Here is a 20,552-nt window from a genome sequence, read left to right as displayed (position 1 = left end):
TCCTGGGCCTGCTCCAACTGTTGGCGCGCAGTGCTTGCGTATTCCAGGGTCGCAGTTAGTTCAATGCATCCCCTGGGATCACGTGGGTCATAGGGAGCCAATTCAGGGAGCAGGGAATGCCCATTCATAAGTTTGACAGGAAGTGCTGTCAAAACTTATAAATACTACGGCACCCAAAACATCACTAAATCTTCAAATAAATTTTAAAAAAACACATCACATTTTTAAAATAAACTATAAATTACATGAAATAACTATTTCATTAGTACGCAGTTACAAACAGGACAAAGACTACATCAGTTCGTCAGTTAATGGGGCTGAATATTCCATTTGAACTCTATTCAGATGCTGATAACCTTCAATAACTAATGCATCATTTAGGTGCTACTTCTATATCTGACTATATTGCTGCAAATACAAATATATGTTGTTATAGATGATTTTTTGTTAGCAACAGAACAATTTATTTTTGTAAACCTATTCTTTACATATAATTATTTTCTTAGGGATCCAATTTCCAATACATAATGGCCCGGATTTTCCGTTAAGACTAACGGTGAGGCTGTCAGCGTTCACCGCTATGATGGAGTAAATCGGACAGCAAGTTCTGGCATCCACACATGCGCAGTTAAATGCAGAAATCCAGAAGCTGCTGTCCGATTTGCTCTACTCCTCCACAAGCTTCACTACACCAGTACCTCGCAGATAGATTCGGCATTAAAATACATGAAGGGCATGAAGTTTCTGTATGTGCCCACCAGTTACCCACTAAACATGCCAGAAAGAGTCAGGGCCTGTGCATTCAGGTGCAAGTAAAATTTTAACAGCATGATAAATCTTAGTTACTGCTAAACAACCTCTTTGGCACTGAAAATGTACTTTTACAAGTGTGGAGTCTCATTCCATCAGATTTTAGAATTTAAAAAAAATACTTTTTCATTCTGTCTCTTTTATCTTTCTCTCTCAATCCCATCTTTCTTTCCCTCACTTTGTTTCACTTTCTGTACATGATTTATATTGAATCTTCTAATTTATACTTCCTGGTTTAGTCTGCGTGTCTTGGTGAGGATTCTTCAATCTGATTGGATGAAGAGACACACTGTTGCTTGCTCTACTCACACGCACTACAGATCCCCTCTAGAAGGCACCACATTGAAAAGGATCCCGAGTAACCATAAGTTGCCACTCAAAAGCCCATGAAAAGTCTGTGGGCAGCTGTAAGTGTAATGAACGGCAAGCACCGTTCCTTCGCTGTTGACCTCAAAATTTGGGCTGTTAAAGTAACCTTTGTTGGTCATCTAAAATTTGGTACTAGACTTTAAAAAAAAAAGCCATATTGTCTATGCTACCTTCCTGCAGTTTTAGCATCACGTACATTCTGGTCTGCATTTAGTAAAACTCATTTTTAACTACTCTGGAGAAATCATCTAATTTTAAGGAGGTAATAGCAATTTTCTCACTAAATTTAAATTTGATATACACTCGTGACGATGAAGGATAACAAAGCAGACAAAAGTTTGTAACCTAACAAGCAGCAGAGATGAAGTCACATTCAACAACATGTATTTATAGAGCACCGTTAACGTAGTAAAACATCCCAAGGCGCTTCTCAGGAGTGTTAAAAATCAACATTTGACTTCGAGCCGCATAAGGAGATATTCGGGCAGATAACCAAAAGCTTGGTCAAAGAGGTAGGTTTTAAGGAGCGTCTTAAAGGAGGAAAGAGAGGGAGAGAGGCGGCGAGGTTTAAGGAGGGAATTACAGACTTAGGGCCTTGACAGCTGAAGGCATGGCCGCCAATGGTGGAGCGATTAAAATCAGGGATGCTCAAGATGCCAGAACTTGAGGAGCGCAGATATCTCAGGGGCTTGTGGGGCTGGAGGAGGTTACAGAGATAGGGAGGGGCAAGGCCATGGAGGGATTTGAAAACAAGGATAAGAATTTTAAAATCGAGTTGTTGCTTAACCGGGAGCCAATGTAGGCCAGCGAGCACAAGGGTGATGGGTGAACGGGACTTGGTGCGAGTCAGGACACGGGCAGCAGAGTGTTGGATGACCTCCAGTTTATGGAGGGTAGAACGTGGGAGACCGGCCAGGAGTGCGTTGGAATAGTCAAGTCTAGAGGTAACAAAGGCATGGATGAGGGTTTCAGTAGCAGATGAGTTGAGGCGGGGCACAGTCAGGTGACGTTCCGAAGGTGGAAAAAGGCGGTCTTAGTGATGGTGCAGATATGTGGTCGGAAGCTCATGTCGGGGTCATATATGACAACAAGGTTGTGAACTGGTTCTGCCTCAGACAGTTGTCGGGGAGAGGGATGGAGTCAGTGGCTAGGGAACGAAGTTTGTAGCAGGGACTGAATACAATGGCTTCAGTCTTCCCAATATTTAATTGGATGAAATTTTTGCTCATACTGCACTGAATGTCGGAGAAGCAGTCTGACAACTTAGAGTGAAGGGGTCGAGAGGTGTTGTTGAGGTAGAGCTGGGTGTCACCAGCGTACAAGTGGAAACTGACGTAGTGTTTTCGGATGATGTCGTCAAGGGGCAGCATGTAGATGAGAGATAGGAGAGGGTCAAGGATAGATCCTTGGGCGACAGCAGAAGTAACGGTGCGGGAGCGGGAAGAGAAGCCATTGCAGGTGATTCTCTGGCTACGATTAGATAGATAAGAATGGAACCAGGCGAGTGAAGAGACGTTGGAGCAGGATGGTGTGGTCAACCTTATCAAAGGCTGCAGATTGGCAGTGAAGGACGAGGAGGGATAGTTTACCATTGTCACAGTCACATAGGATGTTAGTTGTGACTTTGATAAGAGCCACTCCGGTGTTGTGGCAGGGGTAGAAACCTGATTGGAGAGATTCAAGCATGGAGTTCCGTGAAAGATGTGCATGGATTTGGGAGGCAACAACATGTTCACGGACTTTGGAGAGGAAAGGGGGGCTGGAGATGGGGCGGTAGTTTGCAAGGACGGAAGAGTCAAGAGTTGGCTTTCTGAGGAGAGGGGTGATGACGACAGATTTGAGGGAGAGGGGGACAGTACCTGAGGATAGAGAACCGTTAACAATATCAGCTAACATGGGAGCCAGGAAAGGAAGTTGGGTGGTCAGCAGTTTAGTGGGAATAGGGTCGAGGGAGCATGAAGTGGGTCTCATGGACAAGATGAGCGCGGAGAGGGCATGAAGGGAGATCGGAGAGAAACTGGAGAAAGATATGAGTTCAGGGCTAGCGCAGGGGGGAACCTTAGAGGAAGTTTGGCCCAGTGGGCTAGTGGAAGAGAGGGAAGTGGCAGAGGCAGCTGATCGGATGGTCTCAATCTTAGTGACAAAGAAGTCCATGAGCTCCTCACACTTCTTGTTGGAGGTGAGTGCGGAAGAGACAGGGGAGAGGGGTTTAAGAAGATGGTTTGTAGTGGAGAACAGAAGCCAGGGTTATCTTTAAATCCCAGAATGATCCTGGAGTAGTGAGCAGTTTTGGCAGGTGAGAGCCGGACCCTTTAGTGCTTTATGTGGTGCAGCCAGATCTGGCGGTGAATTGCTAACCCAATTGTTCGCCATATCTGTTCAAGTTTGCGTCCCTTGGACTTAAGGGAATGGAGATGCGGGCCATACCAGGGGGAATGGCCAGGATGAGAGAGAGTAATGGTTTAAATGGGGATTAGGGCATCAAAGTGGTGCTGGGGGTGTGGTTGAGCAGATCGCTAGCTGCAGAAATGTCACGGTGAATGGAGGACCAAAGGCTAGACAGTTGGGATTTTGAAATTGCAGTTGTAAGTGAATTGGGAGAGAGCTTATTCCAGGGGCCGACACAGAAGGAAGTAGGGTTGGGAGGGGAAAGGGGTATGTGGGTGGAGAGCGATACAAGGAAGTGATCAGAGATGGCCTTATCTGTGATTGACACAAATGTGATTGACATTTGCCCTAAGAACGTACGGGCTAATTCCATGATTCCGTACGGGCTAATTCCATGATTCCGTACGGGCTAATTCCATGATTCCGTACGGACTAATTCCATGATTCCGTACGGGCTAATTCCATGATTCCGTACGGGCTAATTCCATGATTCCGTACGGGCTAATTCCATGATTCCGTACGGGCTAATTCCATGATTCCGTACGGGCTAATTCCATGATTCCGTACGGATTAATTCCATGATTCCGTACGGGCTAATTCCATGATTCCGTACGGATTAATTCCATGATTCCGTACGGATTAATTCCATGATTCCGTACGGATTAATTCCATGATTCCGTACGGGCTAATTCCATGATTCCGTACGGGCTAATTCCATGATTCCGTACGGATTAATTCCATGATTCCGTACGGGCTAATTCCATGATTCCGTACGGGCTAATTCCATGATTCCGTACGGGCTAATTCCATGATTCCGTACGGACTAATTCCATGATTCCGTACGGACTAATTCCATGATTCCGTACGGATTAATTCCATGATTCCGTACGGGCTAATTCCATGATTCCGTACGGGCTAATTCCATGATTCCGTACGGGCTAATTCCATGATTCCGTACGGGCTAATTCCATGATTCCGTACGGGCTAATTCCATGATTCCGTACGGGCTAATTCCATGATTCCGTACGGGCTAATTCCATGATTCCGTACGGACTAATTCCATGATTCCGTACGGGCTAATTCCATGATTCCGTACGGGCTAATTCCATGATTCCGTACGGATTAATTCCATGATTCCGTACGGGCTAATTCCATGATTCCGTACGGGCTAATTCCATGATTCCGTACGGATTAATTCCATGATTCCGTACGGGCTAATTCCATGATTCCGTACGGGCTAATTCCATGATTCCGTACGGGCTAATTCCATGATTCCGTACGGACTAATTCCATGATTCCGTACGGGCTAATTCCATGATTCCGTACGGGCTAATTCCATGATTCCGTACGGACTAATTCCATGATTCCGTACGGATTAATTCCATGATTCCGTACGGACTAATTCCATGATTCTGTACGGGCTAATTCCATGATTCCGTACGGGCTAATTCCATGATTCTGTACGGGCTAATTCCATGATTCCGTACGGGCTAATTCCATGATTCCGTACGGGCTAATTCCATGATTCCGTACGGGCTAATTCCATGATTCCGTACGGGCTAATTCCATGATTCCGTACGGGCTAATTCCATGATTCCGTACGGATTAATTCCATGATTCCGTACGGATTAATTCCATGATTCCGTACGGACTAATTCCATGATTCCGTACGGGCTAATTCCATGATTCCGTACGGGCTAATTCCATGATTCCGTACGGGTTAATTCCATGATTCCGTACGGGCTAATTCCATGATTCCGTACGGATTAATTCCATGATTCCGTACGGGCTAATTCCATGATTCCGTACGGGCTAATTCCATGATTCCGTACGGATTAATTCCATGATTCCGTACGGGCTAATTCCATGATTCCGTACGGGCTAATTCCATGATTCCGTACGGGCTAATTCCATGATTCCGTACGGATTAATTCCATGATTCCGTACGGGCTAATTCCATGATTCCGTACGGGCTAATTCCATGATTCCGTACGGATTAATTCCATGATTCCGTACGGGCTAATTCCATGATTCCGTACGGGCTAATTCCATGATTCCGTACGGGCTAATTCCATGATTCCGTACGGGCTAATTCCATGATTCCGTACGGATTAATTCCATGATTCCGTACGGGCTAATTCCATGATTCCGTACGGGCTAATTCCATGATTCCGTACGGGCTAATTCCATGATTCCGTACGGGCTAATTCCATGATTCCGTACGGATTAATTCCATGATTCCGTACGGGCTAATTCCATGATTCCGTACGGGCTAATTCCATGATTCCGTACGGGCTAATTCCATGATTCCGTACGGGCTAATTCCATGATTCCGTACGGGCTAATTCCATGATTCCGTACGGGCTAATTCCATGATTCCGTACGGGCTAATTCCATGATTCCGTACGGGCTAATTCCATGATTCCGTACGGGCTAATTCCATGATTCCGTACGGGCTAATTCCATGATTCCGTACGGGCTAATTCCATGATTCCGTACGGGCTAATTCCATGATTCCGTACGGATTAATTCCATGATTCCGTACGGATTAATTCCATGATTCCGTACGGACTAATTCCATGATTCCGTACGGGCTAATTCCATGATTCCGTACGGGCTAATTCCATGATTCCGTACGGATTAATTCCATGATTCCGTACGGATTAATTCCATGATTCCGTACGGACTAATTCCATGATTCCGTACGGGCTAATTCCATGATTCCGTACGGATTAATTCCATGATTCCGTACGGGCTAATTCCATGATTCCGTACGGGCTAATTCCATGATTCCGTACGGGCTAATTCCATGATTCCGTACGGGCTAATTCCATGATTCCGTACGGGCTAATTCCATGATTCCGTACGGGCTAATTCCATGATTCCGTACGGGCTAATTCCATGATTCCGTACGGACTAATTCCATGATTCCGTACGGGCTAATTCCATGATTCCGTACGGGCTAATTCCATGATTCCGTACGGGCTAATTCCATGATTCCGTACGGATTAATTCCATGATTCCGTACGGGCTAATTCCATGATTCCGTACGGGCTAATTCCATGATTCCGTACGGGCTAATTCCATGATTCCGTACGGACTAATTCCATGATTCCGTACGGATTAATTCCATGATTCCGTACGGACTAATTCCATGATTCCGTACGGGCTAATTCCATGATTCCGTACGGGCTAATTCCATGATTCCGTACGGGCTAATTCCATGATTCCGTACGGATTAATTCCATGATTCCGTACGGACTAATTCCATGATTCCGTACGGGCTAATTCCATGATTCCGTACGGGCTAATTCCATGATTCCGTACGGGCTAATTCCATGATTCCGTACGGGCTAATTCCATGATTCCGTACGGGCTAATTCCATGATTCCGTACGGGCTAATTCCATGATTCCGTACGGGCTAATTCCATGATTCCGTACGGGCTAATTCCATGATTCCGTACGGGCTAATTCCATGATTCCGTACGGACTAATTCCATGATTCCGTACGGACTAATTCCATGATTCCGTACGGATTAATTCCATGATTCCGTACGGACTAATTCCATGATTCCGTACGGACTAATTCCATGATTCCGTACGGGCTAATTCCATGATTCCGTACGGATTAATTCCATGATTCCGTACGGACTAATTCCATGATTCCGTACGGACTAATTCCATGATTCCGTACGGGCTAATTCCATGATTCCGTACGGGCTAATTCCATGATTCCGTACGGATTAATTCCATGATTCCGTACGGGCTAATTCCATGATTCCGTACGGGCTAATTCCATGATTCCGTACGGACTAATTCCATGATTCCGTACGGGCTAATTCCATGATTCCGTACGGGCTAATTCCATGATTCCGTACGGGCTAATTCCATGATTCCGTACGGATTAATTCCATGATTCCGTACGGGCTAATTCCATGATTCCGTACGGGCTAATTCCATGATTCCGTACGGGCTAATTCCATGATTCCGTACGGATTAATTCCATGATTCCGTACGGATTAATTCCATGATTCCGTACGGACTAATTCCATGATTCCGTACGGGCTAATTCCATGATTCCGTACGGGCTAATTCCATGATTCCGTACGGGCTAATTCCATGATTCCGTACGGGCTAATTCCATGATTCCGTACGGATTAATTCCATGATTCCGTACGGGCTAATTCCATGATTTCGTACGGGCTAATTCCATGATTCCGTACGGATTAATTCCATGATTCCGTACAGATTAATTCCATGATTCCGTACGGGCTAATTCCATGATTCCGTACGGGCTAATTCCATGATTCCGTACGGGCTAATTCCATGATTCCGTACGGGCTAATTCCATGATTCCGTACGGGCTAATTCCATGATTCCGTACGGGCTAATTCCATGATTCCGTACGGGCTAATTCCATGATTCCGTACGGGCTAATTCCATGATTCCGTACGGATTAATTCCATGATTCCGTACGGATTAATTCCATGATTCCGTACGGACTAATTCCATGATTCCGTACGGGCTAATTCCATGATTCCGTACAGATTAATTCCATGATTCCGTACGGGCTAATTCCATGATTCCGTACGGGCTAATTCCATGATTCCGTACGGGCTAATTCCATGATTCCGTACGGGCTAATTCCATGATTCCGTACGGGCTAATTCCATGATTCCGTACGGACTAATTCCATGATTCCGTACGGGCTAATTCCATGATTCCGTACGGGCTAATTCCATGATTCCGTACGGATTAATTCCATGATTCCGTACGGATTAATTCCATGATTCCGTACGGACTAATTCCATGATTCCGTACGGGCTAATTCCATGATTCCGTACGGATTAATTCCATGATTCCGTACGGGCTAATTCCATGATTCCGTACGGATTAATTCCATGATTCCGTACGGACTAATTCCATGATTCCGTACGGATTAATTCCATGATTCCGTACGGATTAATTCCATGATTCCGTACGGGCTAATTCCATGATTCCGTACGGACTAATTCCATGATTCCGTACGGACTAATTCCATGATTCCGTACGGATTAATTCCATGATTCCGTACGGATTAATTCCATGATTCCGTACGGGCTAATTCCATGATTCCGTACGGGCTAATTCCATGATTCCGTACGGATTAATTCCATGATTCCGTACGGATTAATTCCATGATTCCGTACGGACTAATTCCATGATTCCGTACGGGCTAATTCCATGATTCCGTACGGATTAATTCCATGATTCCGTACGGGCTAATTCCATGATTCCGTACGGGCTAATTCCATGATTCCGTACGGGCTAATTCCATGATTCTGTACGGGCTAATTCCATGATTCAGTACGGACTAATTCCATGATTCCGTACGGGCTAATTCCATGATTCCGTATGGATTAATTCCATGATTCCGTACGGGTAATTCCATGATTCCGTACGGGCTAATTCCATGATTCCGTATGGATTAATTCCATGATTCCGTACGGGTAATTCCATGATTCTGTACGGGCTAATTCCATGATTCCATACGGGTAATTCCATGATTCCGTACGGATTAATTCCATGATTCCGTACGGGCTAATTCCATGATTCCGTACGGATTAATTCCATGATTCCGTACGGGCTAATTCCATGATTCCGTACGGATTAATTCCATGATTCCGTACGGATTAATTCCATGATTCCGTACGGGCTAATTCCATGATTCCGTACGGATTAATTCCATGATTCCGTACGGGCTAATTCCATGATTCCGTACGGGCTAATTCCATGATTCCGTACGGGCTAATTCCATGATTCCGTACGGGCTAATTCCATGATTCCGTACGGACTAATTCCATGATTCCGTACGGACTAATTCCATGATTCCGTACGGACTAATTCCATGATTCCGTACGGACTGATTCCATGATTCCGTACGGACTGATTCCATGATTCCGTACGGACTGATTCCATGATTCCGTACGGGCTGATTCCATGATTCCGTACGGGCTGATTCCATGATTCCGTACGGACTAATTCCATGATTCCGTACGGGCTAATTCCATGATTCCGTACGGGCTAATTCCATGATTCCGTACGGGCTAATTCCATGATTCCGTACGGATTAATTCCATGATTCCGTACGGGCTAATTCCATGATTCCGTACGGCCTAATTCCATGATTCCGTACGGATTAATTCCATGATTCCGTACGGATTAATTCCATGATTCCGTACGGACTAATTCCATGATTCCGTACGGGCTAATTCCATGATTCCGTACGGATTAATTCCATGATTCCGTATGGGCTAATTCCATGATTCTGTACGGGCTAATTCCATGATTCCGTACGGGCTAATTCCATGATTCTGTACGGGCTAATTCCATGATTCCGTACGGACTAATTCCATGATTCCGTACGGGCTAATTCCATGATTCCGTATGGATTAATTCCATGATTCCGTACGGGTAATTCCATGATTCCGTACGGGCTAATTCCATGATTCCGTATGGATTAATTCCATGATTCCGTACGGGTAATTCCATGATTCTGTACGGGCTAATTCCATGATTCCGTACGGATTAATTCCATGATTCCGTACGGGCTAATTCCATGATTCCATACGGATTAATTCCATGATTCCGTACGGGCTAATTCCATGATTCCGTACGGATTAATTCCATGATTCCGTACGGATTAATTCCATGATTCCGTACGGGCTAATTCCATGATTCCGTACGGATTAATTCCATGATTCCGTACGGGCTAATTCCATGATTCCGTACGGGCTAATTCCATGATTCCGTACGGGCTAATTCCATGATTCCGTACGGGCTAATTCCATGATTCCGTACGGGCTAATTCCATGATTCCGTACGGACTAATTCCATGATTCCGTACGGACTAATTCCATGATTCCGTACGGACTAATTCCATGATTCCGTACGGGCTAATTCCATGATTCCGTACGGACTAATTCCATGATTCCGTACGGGCTAATTCCATGATTCCGTACGGGCTAATTCCATGATTCCGTACGGGCTAATTCCATGATTCCGTACGGGCTAATTCCATGATTCCGTACGGATTAATTCCATGATTCCGTACGGGCTAATTCCATGATTCCGTACGGGCTAATTCCATGATTCCGTACGGATTAATTCCATGATTCCGTATGGGCTAATTCCATAATTCCGTACGGACTAATTCCATGATTCAGCACTCCTCACAGGGTGCACATCTTGGGAACTCATGCACTGTGTGCCCGTGATTTCCTGAAATGCACTCACTGTGAGCAATGTTCCCTGTTGGAAGTCTCAGATTATGCAATCATACTTATAATCTCAAGACTTATTCTTTGAAAAGTATTATTCTTTGAAAAGTATTGAAATATCGTATTTTTGTTACTGTCTCTGTATGTTTTTCAATTTTATTTTTGTCTGCGGGATGGGATAGTGAATAAAATATGGGCAGCTGCTTACAGAGAATAAATTTAGTGCCGAACTAATATTGACCTACTTTACTGGCTGAAACTGAAGAACATTATCTTTCAATATACTATACTTCTCAACCAAAATTACAACCTCAATCACTGTAGGCCATGTGCAAAGCGCAGCTTCTCTTCTACCAGCTTTCTTCAAAATGCATCTTAAAGCAACCGTTTTACTAAGTTAGTGTAAGATTTCCATTTACCACTGGGTCTTTCTTTTATCATTTAAAAAAGAATTGTTGAGTTAGTGCCTAATTCAGAGTAGCAGGGTGCTGTGCAGGAATGTCCATAGGAAACTGGATTGAGCCACTCAATCCTTTTCACTTGAGACTAACAACGGAGCAAGCAAGACTGGCAGATTCAGTTAAAAAGAAAAACAGTGCATGCTGGAAACCTGAAAGAAAAGTAGAAAATGCAGGTTATCAGGAAGAGAAAGACAGCTCAACATTCCAGGTCAGACCCTTCATTAGAATTGTTTTTCTTTCTCTGACACTAACTGACCAGCAGTGTGCTTGTAACATTTTCTGTTTTTCTCATCAGAAGTCCTTTCATATCAGTAAACATGAACTAATATAGAGGTGTGGCAAAGCCACCAAGGGACTCCTGTATGATTGTATAACTGCCTTTAACAGAGTGCTTCAGCACCTATGTTTGTTTACTGTATGTAAATAGCCCGTTCTCGGTAAGTTCCAGAACCAGCGCGATGACGTCATCACATTGGTCACGTGATGTCCCGAACTGCGGGAAACGTGATGACGTCATGACGTCAGACTGGGAGGCTCCCTAGTCCAGTCCTTGTGGAGCCAGCTACAAGTAAAGACCTGTTGATTGTTTCTCCTGCATTTCATTGTTTCGTTCTTCCAGTTTGCATTAAGCCTCGTTCAGTTACCAGACTGGCTCGATCTCAGTATTTTAGTTAAGGATCTGACGATTCCTACAGATGCAATATTGTTTGTGCTACTTTTTCATAGTCAAATTTACACTTCATATTCTCAGGGAGGGGTTGCCTAAACGTATTATGTGCTACTGTTACATTGCTAACAACGCACTTGAAGTGTTTGATTGTTCTAAAATGTACTTTTTATGTAGATTAGGTGGAATAATAATAGTGTGCAGTTTGAGACAACTATAACAAGAAAGTCTTTCTATAAATCTGAACCTTTTTTGTTGTAGGGAGCACAAAGCAACTGGAGAAATTGTACTGGGGTACCAAGTGGCTGATTTTGCTTAGCTTGACTTAAGATTCAGCAACCCTACTTGGCAATTAATGGTGTTGATAATCGTACCAAATAAATTGGTATCGACCTGCAATGAGATATTACAATTCTAGGAGTGTAAATGCGACTGCCCATGTAATAACATGAATTCTGTTGACTTATGTTGAGTTATGGACGCATCTTCCCAACTTTACTCCCCAAAAAGCTTTTTTGTAACTAAAGCAGAGGAAACAGATACAAGGACTAAATGCGCAATTACAGAAACCACTGCGAGCTAAAAGCAAACACTGCATTACTGAGACCAGAATAACATTAATACACACATATGCCACAATACTCACTATAAGAAAGTGAGAAAAGAAAATAAATATTTCGATTTATGCTTTATATTTCAAAATATAACCCAATACAATTCTTTGTAAATTTATTCAGAAAAATCAATTAAAAATACTTCTGCTCAGTGCATTAATTGTTCCTGTACACAATTCAAACTAGTGGGGCATCTACTTCATCCTATGACTGAGCAAGATCTGTGAATTTGAGTGAGCTCTTTATCTTGAATAAAATAAACTGAGTACAGTATTCCATTGTTTCCTGCTGTATATTAAGTTCACTCATGGGATAATCATTTTCTTATTTAGTGCTAAAGGTGGATCATTAAAATGTGAAATGGATACTTCAATGCTAATTGCTTCTCTCCTCAAGATATTCTGATGTCCATCTTTAAAGTTCCCCAGACAAATAATATTAATGGTGCTGTCTCAGAGGGTGGTGAACCTGTGGAATTCTCTACCACAGAAGGCTGTGGAGGCCAAGTCACTGAATATATTTAAGAAGGAGATAGATAGATTTCTAGACACAAAAGGCATCAGGGGGTATGGGGAGAGACCGGGAATATGGTATTGAGATAGAGGATCAGCCATGATCATATTGAATGGCGGAGCAGGCTCGAAGGGCTGAATGGCCTACTCCTGCTCCTATTTTTCTATGTTCTACGTTTCTATGTCTCAGTAACTTAAGGAGCCAGTGTGAAAACATCACTCCATGACCCGAGGTAAAACTTACAAAAAACACGGAGAACTATTTTCAAAATTCATTGTTGGCTGATGTATAGAAACAAAAGCTGTTCCTATCACTTCAGTTTCCTACAGCTGGCTAGTAACTGTGATGTCACTGCCACAAAGGGCCTGAATACATGTATGGCAGTATCTAATAAGAGAGCAGTAGTTTCACATTTTAAGGTGTGAAATCTCTGTTGCCAATACTGTGAGCACACAACAGAATTTCAGTAAAATGTCAGAACAAATTTCACTCATTATGTTATCACTATTTTGGGTCTTTTAAAAAAATAAATCAAATTGGTTTGAAATATGGGGTTATCAACCATCAATCTATAAAGCAATCTGGCTGGACATAAATCTAAATGCCAAGAATAATCCCACACAATTGGTTGCCTCTATTCTTCATTAAATGTGCTATGCTATACAAACTCAAAAGGAAAACAGTCTGAAAAGGAACACTGAGGGCTAAATTGGATAGCCCCCAAAAATGGGTGCGGGGATCACGATGCGCAATTAACCCATGCCTGTTGGATGTAATGCAGACAGGACGCCATCTTCATGCTGCCTGCTCATTTACATGATTTCTGTGTGCAGCCAGCGTTAAACGCGCTGTTGATTGGCTGCATGCATCAGCGTGGGACCCAAAATCGATAATTGCTAGCACTACTTAAAGCTAACCTGCACTGCTTAAAGCTAGCCTGCATCACTTAAAGAGGAGGTGCATTGTGGCTGGAGCAGGTACTGGAAGTCATTGTGGAAGACATTCTGACCTGGGAAAGACTGAATTAACGGCTGAACATGGGAGAGAGCGGGCACCCAGATTTTCCGATGCTGCTCTGGGGGCCTTGGTGAATGAGATGGAAAGGAGGAGAGATGTCCTGTATCCGCAAGGGGCAAGGAGGTGCCACAGACACACAGTGAAAAGGCAGTGGGAGTAGATAGCCGTGGAGGTTATTGCCAGGAGTCTAGCCCCGAGGACCTGCATGCAGTGCTGCAAGAAGTTTAATGACCTCACATGAGTGGTCAAGGTCACTGACTGCATCTTCAAATGTCATATTCTAGCAACTGCACCACCAGCCTCAGCCACTGCTCAAATCACCACACCCCAATCAATCACCTACCAGCAATCTCTATTAATCAGCACTCATACATAACATACACGCACCATCCTAACTTGGAAATATATCGCTGTTCCTTCATTATCGCTGGGTCAAAATCCTGGAACTCCCTACATAACAGCAATGTGGGAGTACCTTCACCACACGGACTGCAGCGGTTCAACAAGGCGGCTCACCACCACATTCTCAAGGGCAATTGGGGATGGGCAATAAATGCTCATCTTGCCAATGACGCCCACATCTTGTGAATGAAAAAAAATGCTTCACCTCACCCTTACACACTTAGCACTGTTGCAAGCCTCACATCCACATCTCACAGCTCGCACACACAAGAGCAGGAGCAGAGCGGAGCGGCTGTTTAAAAAGAGCAGGAGCGGAGCGGAGCGGCTGTTTAAAAAGAGCGGGAGCGGAGCGGAGCAGCTGTTTAACAAGAGCAGGAGCAGAGCGGAGCGGCTGAGCAACAAACCGAGAGAGAAAAAAATCACAAAGGTGTCGCTGACACAAGGGAGCTGAGAGGTGAGTATAGGGTGAGTAGTTGTAAGTTTTTATTTTGTTTGGTTTTGAGTATATTTCTGTTAAGTAGTACATAGCCTGTCTACTAGAGGGAAGTGCTGATTGGTAGGTAGCTGTTGAGTGTTTCTTGTTAAGTTTTAAGTTTACTTCAGCTAAATTATCTCCATAGTCCAGTAAATAGAGGCATGGCAGGGCAGCTCAGTCCCATGATTTGCACATCCTGTACCATGTGGGAAGTCCTGTGGCCTGGATGACCACGTGTGCAGGAAGTGTCGCCAACTGCGGCAACTCGAGCTCCGAGCTTGAGGTTTCGGAGCTTGAGTGGCAGCTGGAGTCACGACAGTGCATCCGCAAGGCTGAGAAATACTTGGAAAGCACATTTCTAAAAGTGGACACCCTGCAGCCTCAGAATGTGCAGGCATAGAGGGAATGGGTGCCCACCAGACAGAGAAGGAGGACCAGGCAGGTAGGGCAGGGATCCCCAGAGTGCATCTCGCTCACTAACCGGTTCACAGTTCTGGAAACTGATGGGGGTGATGGTTCGTCTGGGGAGAGCAGCCAGAGCCAAGGCCACAGCACCACGGGTGGCTCAGCTGCACAGGGGGGGGGGGGGGGAGGAAGAAGAGTGGAAGAGCAATAGTGATAGGGGATTCATTAGTTAGGGGAACAGATAGGCGTTTCTGTGGACGCAGGCGTGACTCCAGGATGGTATGTTGCCTCCCTGGTGCCAAGGTGAAGGATGTCACTGAGTGGCTGCAGGACACTCTGAGGGGGGAGGGTGAACAGCCAGAGGTTGTGGTCCTCATCGGTACCAACGACATAGGCAGAAAGAGGGACGAGGTCCTGCAGCCAGATTATAGGGAGCTAGGAAAGAGATTAAAAAGCAGGACCTCAAAGGTAGTAATCTCCGGATTACTCCTGGGGCCACGTGCATAGGAATAGGAGGATAGAACAGATGAATGTGTGGCTGGAGAGATGGTGCAGGAGGGAGGGCGGGCTTTAGATTCCTGAGGCATTAGGACCGTTTCTGGGGAAGGTGAGACCTGTACAAACCAGACGGGTTGCACCTCAACAGAGCCGGGACCAATAGTCTCACGCGGAGGTTTGTTAGTGCTGTTGGGGAGGGTTTAAACTAGCTTGGCAGGGGGATGGGCACCAGCATATAGGAGTAGAAAGGAAGAATAAGGTTTGTAAAAGAGTGAGTGTGCTGGATAGTACTGGAGAAGAAAGTAGTGTTAGAGGCGGTAGTAGTGCTATATTAGATAGGAGCAGACTAAGAAAGACTATGAAAAATTCAAAAATAGGTTTAGAATGCATGTACGTAAACGCACGAAGTGTGGTGAATAAGGTTGGTGAGCTAAAAGCATAATTAGTCGTGTGGCAATATGATGTTGTGGCAATATGATGTTGTGGCAATAACGGAAACGTGGCTTAAAAGCGGTGAGGACTGGGCGCTTAATATTCAAGGGTACAAGGTGTTCAGAAAGGATAGGGAAGGGGAAAAGGGAGGTGGGGTGGCAGTGCTGATTAAGGAAGACATTGTAGTTTTGGAAAGGGAGGATGTTCTAGAGGGGACAAGGACAGAATCCATTTGGTTAGAGCTGAGGAGCTAAAAGAGTATGATCACGCTATTGGGGTATTCTATAGGCCTCCAAATAGTGAGAGGGAGGTAGAGGAGCAAATCTGCAGGGAAATCGCAGAGATATGCAAGAGCTATAGAGTGGTGATATTGGGGGACTTTAATTACCCAAATATCGATTGGGATAATGCTAGGGTAAAGGGAAAGGAGGGGGAGGAATTTCTGAAATGTGTTCAGGAGAATTTCCTTGACCAGTATGTTCTTGGCCCAACTAGGATAGGTGGCATTGCTGGATCTGGTGCTGGGGAATGAGGTGGGCCAGGTCGACCAAATGTCTGTGGGAGAACACTTGGGTACGAGTGATCATCGTATCATAAGATTTAGATTAGCAATGGAGAGGAGCAAGGAACAATCTAGAGTGGAACTTCTAAACTGGAAAAGGGCTAACTTCAATGGGATGCGAAAGGATCTAGCCAGGGTAAAATGGAACCAAAGACTGACAGGAAAAACTGTAACGGAACAATGGGTGATCTTTAAGGAGGAGATGTTCCAAGTACAGGCTAGGTACATTCCAACAAGTGGGAAGGGTAAGGGAACCAAAGCAAGGGCTCCTTGGATGATGAGGGAGATAGAGAAGATGACGAAACAAAAAAAGAGGGTGCATGATACATGTCAGGTGAATTCTTCAAGGCAGAACCAGACCAAATACAATAAGTTGAGAGGGGAAGTGAAGATGAAAATAAGATTGGCAAAGAGAGAATATGAGAGTAGAATGGCAGTTAACATAAAAGGGAACCCAAAAATCTTCTACCGGCATGTAAACAGTAAGCGGGTAGTAAGAGACGGGGTGGGGCCTATTAGGGACAAAGAAGGTGATATATGCTTAGAGGCGCAGGGCAAGGCTAGAATATTCAATGAGTACTTTGTATCAGTGTTTACTAAGGAGGTGGATGCTGACAAAATATCGGTAGAAGTGGAAAAGGTAGAAGAAATGGAAGGGGTGAAAATTGATAGACAGGATGTACTAGAAAGACTGGGTATGCTTAGAGTGGATAAGTCGCCTAGTCCAGATGGCTTGCATCCCAGATTGCTAAGGGAATTGGGAGAGGAGATAGCGTAAGGGCTTGCCATAATTTTCCAATCTTTCCTAGATGCGGGGGAAGTGCCTGAGGATTGGAAAGTGGCAAATGTGACACCATTGTTCAAGAAACGGTGTAAGGACAATCCTAGTAACTACAGGCCGGTCAGCTTAACATCAGTGGTGGGTAAAGTTTTAGAAACAATAATCAAGGAAAAAATTAACGGGCACTTCGATAGGTTTCAGCTAATTAAGGAGAGCCAACACGGATTTGTAAAAGGCAGATCGTGTTTGACTAATCTAATTTGAATTTTCTGACGAAATAACAGGGAGGATTGATGAAGGGAATGCAATGGATGTTGCCTACATGGATTTTAGGAAGGCGTTTGACAAAGTACCACATAGAAGGCTGGTTAACAAAATTGAGGCTCATGGAATAGGTGGGTCAGTGGCAGCTTGGATAAGGAATTGGCTTAAGGATAGAAAACTGCGAGTTGTGGTAAATGGTTGTTTTTCAGCCTGGAGGATGGTAGACAGTGGTGTTCCCCAAGGGTCAGTGTTGGGGCCACTGCTTTTATGATATAAATGACCTGGATATTGGAATACAGCGAGTGGTGAGGACCTGGAACTCGCTGCCGATGGAAGTGGTGGAAACAGAGAAATTCAAGGGGAGACTGGATAGGCACTTGAGGGAAATTAACTTGCAGGGCTACGGGGATAGAGCGGGGGAATGGGACTGACTGGATTGCTCCGGAGAGCCGGCACGGACTCGGTGGGCCGAAATGCCTCCTTCTGTGCTGCTATGACTCTATGGGCAGGATTTTCATTGGGCCGTGGAGGTGGGATTGGAGGCGTGTGGGGGGTTAAAATCTCAAAATCGGGGGGCACGAACCCATCCCGCCCCCAACCCACCTCCATGCCAGTTTCAAAGGAGGCGGATACCCGACCTGTGCTGGGAGCCGCCTCCCCAAGGCGGGAAGGGCATTAGCGCCAATTAACTGCCTGTTAACAGGCAGTTTTTAGCCTAATCCCTATTTTTATTTCTGAAGTGTGGGATTCCCGACGGCTCCAAACCACGCCAAGTTAGTGAGGCGGACTGTCGTGCTTGGAGGGTTCGAGATGTCCGGTGTTCAGGTGAGTGATGTGTGCATGAGTGCAGAGGTAAGTGTGTTTGGTGTGTGTAAAGTGTTTAAAGAAGTTTTACTGACCTTTACTTACCTTTACAGCCTTCCTTCCTTCAGGTCTCGGGAGTCCCTCACCTCACTGGCACAGAAAGCAGAATGGCCGCGAGCTGTCAAAAGTTGCAGCATTCAGCTTTCTGTTCTGGAGAGATCTCTAAATCAGCCTGAGAGGAAGGAATTAACTTGGAGTACAGATTGTCAGTGTTTGACAGCTTCAAAGAGCTGTCAAACGCTGATATTTCATCTGTCAAAAGCTCTTGACAGATGAAATGTCAATCTGTGATGTTACCTGTTGCCGGGTGGCCCTTAATTGGCCTGTTGGGCCCGCTGGGTGGGCTCAACAAGGTCAATCAAGTGAAAATCGCGTGGGTTGGCCACAACTCGATGGAGGCGGGACTACAACCCTGAAAGTTGTAGTTCCGCCTCCTACACGCCTCCAGTATCAAAATCCAGCCCTATGACACTGGCAGCTATTCAACCTTGACAGCTACATCATCCAAACATATTGCACAACACTCGCTGACACACTTCCCTCTCTTTTGCAGAAGGTGGCGCACAACTGAAGGCAGCAGGAACTAACCGGAGCGGGAGAGGCGCGCCTGCTTGCTCTAACCCTACGGAGGAGACGGTGCTGGCCATTGTCAGAAGAGCCACTGCTGAGGCCGTGGCCAGCGGCGGGGCTGAAACCATTGAAGATGACGGTATCCTCAACCTAATCCTCCTTCTCACATCCCACAATCTCTTGTGATTTACAAGCTGCAGATGGTGTAAGAATGCACCTGTCACTTTCTCCTCCTCCCCTCACCACAAACTTACCCTTGTGCCTGTTTCCTTTCAGATACCCAAGAAGTGCGACCTGGCCAGGCAAGAGGAGGAACATCAAGAGGAGAGCGATGATGAGGACACACCGTCACATTTCACACTCGCAGGCACCAACTCAGATATTGACATTCCGCATATCTTAGAGGATAGGTTAGAAGCAGGATCTGCACATGGTGTGACAGGCACAAGTACGCTGCAGCCAGGGTGGGGAACAAGGATAGCGCAGGTGCCAACTCACCAGAGGGATAGGTCGCACACGAGTTCTGCTGCAGAGGACTTTGATGGGCCAGGCTACAGAAGATGGGTACTTGGTGCATGAGGAAGCCTGTGTTCAATGTCAAAGAGCATGGAGGAGTCCAGCACCAACTTGGCACAGAACTTTGCGTTGAGCTTGGAGCCCATCCTTTCCAGCATGGAAGTGGTGGCCAACTCCATTAGCACACTTGTGGACCCACCCATGATGCAGCGTCTGGTGGCCGATGTCTCCGCTTCCATTGTAGAGCAAGCAGCTTCCACCAAAAGTCTGAATGCTGCAGTGGAAGCTCAGGCTTTTGTCATGCAAGGTCAGCTTGCTGTAATGCAAGCTCGGACTGCTCTCCTGCATGCTCAGCTTACGGCCATGCAAGCCCATTGCTAGCATGGCTGCGGATACCAGTGTTCAAAGGGGCTTGCAGGGTGTCACAGCAGTCCAGCAATCTGTCCTCCAACAGATTACTAGGGATGCTGAGGCGCTGTCCCGGGGGACTAGCAGTGGCTCCATGGACCAGGAATCTGCTGTCCTCTTTCAGGATGACTGCATTCGTCCTCCCACCACTGCCACTGCGCCACTGCCCTTGCTTTTGCCTGTCAGCCACCCAGCCCAGACTGCTGATACCCATGCCAAGATGGTGCAGTCTGAAGCCGGGCATTCTAGGCCCGGAGCTGCTTGCGTCATCCTCCA

At 45.5% G+C, this 20,552-nt stretch overlaps 1 pseudogene; it reads right to left on the bottom strand.

Annotated features, from left to right (window-relative positions):
- Positions 1-20,552, bottom strand: part of LOC147119287 (rap guanine nucleotide exchange factor 2-like) — a 127,450-nt pseudogene that overhangs the window by 58,461 nt on the left and 48,437 nt on the right.

This window comes from Somniosus microcephalus, chromosome 4 (assembly GCF_052327205.1).
Source record: "Somniosus microcephalus isolate GS21.2 chromosome 4, FLI_Smic_1.0, whole genome shotgun sequence".
NCBI classification, from domain to species: Eukaryota; Metazoa; Chordata; class Chondrichthyes; order Squaliformes; family Somniosidae; genus Somniosus; species Somniosus microcephalus.
Note: the sequence above shows the minus strand (reverse complement) of the source record. Positions and strands in the feature narration are given on the sequence as shown.